Below are 5,056 nucleotides of genomic sequence, written 5' to 3' on the forward strand. Positions count from 1 at the left end.
ATGCTGCAGGGCCTATTAACAATGCAAATGTAACCTAAAAGGGGGACATTTCTTATGAATAACACCAAACACTCTGAAGGTTCTAGAACATATCACCAGTCCCATGGTTACACATGTAGTTGACAAGCAAAAAGCTCCATTCACCCTGTGGTCATATTTCCTTCTTCCTTCCTTCCCTAGATGAATGTTGCCAGCACCATGTTGTCACCAGACCTTGTCACCAGCTGTCTGGGGAATGACAACAGGGCCAGACTGTAGCTTGATCTGTGGAAACCTTATCACCCAAGTTTCACCTTAGCAACACCTGCCCTGAGTGTGGCTTTCCTACAGTCACCATAGGGATGGCATCAAGGGGCCCTGGGACTTGTGTGGTCTGGAGGAAGAGCCCAAGGGTTTTTGCAGTGTCTTTGGGGCTATAATCTCCACCCCTTGAGCTCACAGTGAGGTAATTACATGTCAGGAGGCCCCACCTGACCCCAGATCTACTGAGCTGTGATCATGGACTTTCAACCTCTAGAGAGGGGATCCTCTGTAGCCTGTGAGCCACCATTTATGGCACACTCTCTAGTGGCCCACATGGACTAGACACAAACACCTTAACACTTCTAGACAGCTGGCCAATATACCACTGTCCAAGCACCAGGTTGGCAGAAGATAAAACCATACTGGCCAGCCCAGTGCATACAAAGACAACTCTTGGGCAGAAGGCCCAAGGTCAACACACACACACACACACACACACACACACACACACACACACACACACACACGTCCCCCACTCTGAGTTGACTGTCATTCTTAAGAGACCTTGAAAAGTCCCTCAGTTATTGAGGTGTCTATATCTTTTACAATAAAATTCCCTGACGTAAAACAATTCTTATTTTACTTGTTTGTGGTGTGTTTTGCTTTGTTTGCAGCAGGGTCTCTACATAGCACTTGCTGTCCTGGAACTCGCTATGTAGACCAGATTGGTCTTGAACTCACAGAGATCCATCTACCTCTGGAATTAAAGGTGTATGAACTATTCCTGGCTCAGATTCACCAGCAAATGTGGGCACTGGGGCTGGAGAGATGGCTCAGTGGTTAAGAACACCGACTGCTCTTCCAGAGGTCCTGAGTTCAAATCCCAGCAACCACATGGTGGCGAGCATCCATCTGTAAAGAGATCCGATGCCCTCTTCTGGTGTGTCTGAAGACAGCTACAGTGTACTTATATATAATAAATGAATAAATAAATCTTTTAAAAAAAATGTGGGCACTGCCTGTGGGTGGCAAGCTTTGCCACCCCCTGGGACAACTAACACATCCCCATCTGTAAACTGGTCCAACAGAGGCTGACTGTTGATAGGGTTGAAGTGTGTGTGGTATTCAGTTTGGATTCTACAGTGGAAGCTTACCACAGGCAGGTGGTCAGTTTCGGGTGGAAAGACAGAGCCAGTCAGCTCTGGGCATGAGAAAGGACCAGAGGGTACAGCCTCCTACAAGGCACAGCAGTTTCCTTTCCTGCCAGTCAAGAGTGTAAGGACACCACAGCCCTTATCAGGGAGTAGAGTTGTGACATATGTCAAGTCGGGAGGCCTCCTAGTGAGTCTCCTTCAGGCCTAATTAGATTTTGTTGTAAAGAGATAAAAAGCTGTTACTTTGTATCAGCAAGGCATCTTTTTCAGCGGGATGAGAGCGGGAAGTTTGGAGAGGGGTGGAAGGAAAGGGCTGGACATTAATGGACTTCGGAATAAAATCCTGACAGATCCAAATTGATTCTGAAGCCTGAGAAAATTGAGTTCAGAGAAAATTAGATTTATGCACTGTAAAATGTACCTTCCTCTTGGTATCTACCCAAAGCTGTTAAAATGGTAATCTTTAGAGATGTATGGAAATTGTGTGTGAATAGACCAACGAACCATCCTGGGAGCAGGCTGCCTCTGTGGAGACAAACACACCTCACACTACCACAATGAATAATAGGATACAGAAAATACTTTGTTTGTTCAAAGCATGTAGAAGTACATGCTAAGCTGAAAATCCCTGGTAAATGTCCCATGTGTGTGCTCTCAGAATCCTTGGGACTGTGGGGTGCAGCATGGACCCAGCTGTCCCTGGACTGTGAAGACTCACCTTCCCTTTTTTTGGAATGCAGAGGGATAGCCCAGATTGTTTCTCAGGAGATCTCAGGAAATCTGTGATTTGCCACTCTGTTGGGGATGGAGTCCAAGGAACCCTATTCTTAACCCTTTCACCCCAGAAGAGTCCACCAGCCTCGCTGGTGTCCTCCACTGACAGACCCAGTCTTGTTTCTTTTTACAGTTTCTCAGGGACCTAGAAAATGAGTTTGGGACATGCCTGTAAAACGCTTTTGATCTTTGTGCCATGAAGTAGAACAGACAGTCACTCACGGTAATTATCAGTCAAGCTGGGAAACACGGAGCTGTGTAACAAACATCCCCCACGCTATACTGAGCTCATAAAAGTAACGAAGGGGGGTTGGGGATTTAGCTCAGTGGTAGAGCGCTTGCCTAGGAAGCGCAAGGCCCTGGGTTCGGTCCCCAGCTCCGAAAAAAAGAAGCAAAAAAAAAAAAAAAAAAAAAAAAGTAACAAAGGTCAGCATGTCACCTTTGTTCTGTGACTACTGAAGACCAGAGACCGAGGGTAACACACACTCCCACAGCCACCAGGGTAGATCCACAGCCAAGCCTAATGTCTAGAGAACAATAAAGTCCATCTCTCAAAGGAGACCAAAACATCTGCAAACTGTTCTTAAAACTCCTAGGGTCAGCATCTGGACCAGGTCTACTGCCTCTGTCCAAATGAGATGACCCTTAAATTGCAGGGAGAAAGTCAACAGAAGTCAGTGGGTACCTGTCACAAACTCAAGACTTGGACTTCATGCTCATAGATGGTAACCCTGGCCCCCTGAAGCATTTGGAAGTAGGCCTGTATGAATGGTGCTCAAGCAGGAAGAAAGGACCACTCATGGATGCATGCGTGCAAGTCCTGTGTCTTTCCCTGACTCTATTCCTGACTCCATCTCCATCTCTCGTCTCTGTCTCTCCCTATTTCTTCTGTCTCTGACTCTTTATCTCTGACTCTCTTTATCTCTGTTTTCTCCCCAGAGCCACGAGTCAGCAATGCCTGGTATTTCAGATGCTTGCTCTATGGTGTTACATTGCCTGAGCTGGCTGAGAGCTGAGACAGATGCTAAACCGACCCAGCCTGAACTCTTCCTTTACTATATGAGCTCAGGCCCTTCAGGAAGACCTCCTGTGGGACATGAATATTGCAGAACCTGAAGGGATCCCCTGCGGTGGCCTCCATCTCTCTGTGAAAATCACCTGCTCATAAACTCACCAGGTCTGGGAAAGAGAGAGACCAGAGGTGGGAGTTGCAATACATCAGACACTGCTCTGGGCCTGAGATGTGCAGCAGGGGAGAATAAAAATCACAGGAAAAACAACCTGCTCTCCCTGATTGCCTATTTCCTGGTTGCAAGAGGGGAGGCAACAACAGAGTCTGGTGTCAGCAAGTTCTAGGACAGTGGGAAGGTTTAGCAAGGTAGAGCTAAGAAGGATCCATGGGGAAGCTGACATTTGAAGAATGTGAGACTCGAGCTATCCAACGGGTTTGGAGAACAGTATCTCCAGCAGCGGACGATACAGTGCAAAGACTCTGTACAAATACAGAAGTAGCCTGGGTATTCAGAGAACAGCCCAAGGCAGCTGGAGGGAAGATAATGGGATAGGGACACAGGAGAAAGGAGGTGGTCACGAAGTTGATGGGAGGACACTGTAGAGCCATGAACAAACAGCAAACCAATGTGAGGTGACTTGGGTCTTTCATGGGATCTCCTTTGGCTGTTGGAGACAGAGCACGGGGTACAATGGTCAGTTACTATGGTCAAATAGATAGCTCCTGAATTAGCAGCATAAAATATGTAGAAATAGATTCACGTATTCTGTGGATCAGAAACTAGACTAGGTTCAGCCAGATTTTTGAGATCAAGGTCCTGGTGTCAGTTGGGCTTTGGGATATCTCCTGATGGCAACTGAAGAAGGACACGTACCTTTTTTCTCACACAGCTCTCAGCTGGGCCACTGGCTCTAACCCCAGACAAGTGTGCAGAGCCACGTCTTCCCATAGCTATCTCCTTCATTGTGTCTCTGTTTGTCAATAGTAACATGGATCTGCCTCCTGCCTCCCTAAGGACCACAGGAAGTTACAAGTACCAGCAGGTTAAGTCGTGGGGCCACTTGAGGCTTCACGCCAAAGACAATGAAAGTAGGAACTAGAGACCAGCTCTATAGCAATGAGAAGGCAGCAGCTGGGGGAAACAGCCAGACTGTATTGGTAAATATGATGTATGTATGTATGTATGTATGTATGTATGTATGTATGTATGTATGTATGTTTAGACCGCAAACAACAGGACCTGGCAGACAATGTGAGGAATGTCCAGCCTTTAGCGTAAAGATGGGGTTGTCACAACAGGAAATAGAAACAGCCCAGCCCCACCCTGGAAAAGGGTTACTCCTGTACAGAAGAGTTAGATGAGGAGAGCACCCTAAAACCTGTTCTGCTTGGCAGAGGCTGACAGACCTCAACAGAGAGACCCATGTCTAGCTCAAAACCCAACCCTAACCAAAAGCAGCTCTCCCATCAGTAAATCTCTACTTGGGGCGGGCTGCCAGTGCCTGAGCTCCTGTCCAGCCCTAACCAATCAAACCTCCCACTAATTGCTTTAGGGAAGAGGCATGGCAGAGGGCTCCTAATGGGGCTTTAAGGAAAGAGACAATAGCCCCACTCCAGCTGTTGCCCGGGGCAACTGTACAAAGGGCTCTAGCTCAGGCAGAGATTGGATTACCCGCCTGTTTATTCATCCACACACACATTTATCCTGAGCCACCCAGGGCGGAAAGGGGATTTAGCAGCTGTGTCACAAGCCCATGAATGCAAAGATGAATTTATGTGGGAAACACGCAGACAGATGACAGGAATTCATCTCTGTCAGTTTCCGCTTCCTCTGTGACCTTCCCCTTCAAAGCACTACCTGAGCCAATCTGCT

This window comes from Rattus norvegicus, chromosome 12, assembly GCF_036323735.1.
Source record: "Rattus norvegicus strain BN/NHsdMcwi chromosome 12, GRCr8, whole genome shotgun sequence".
Lineage (NCBI taxonomy): Eukaryota > Metazoa > Chordata > Mammalia > Rodentia > Muridae > Rattus > Rattus norvegicus.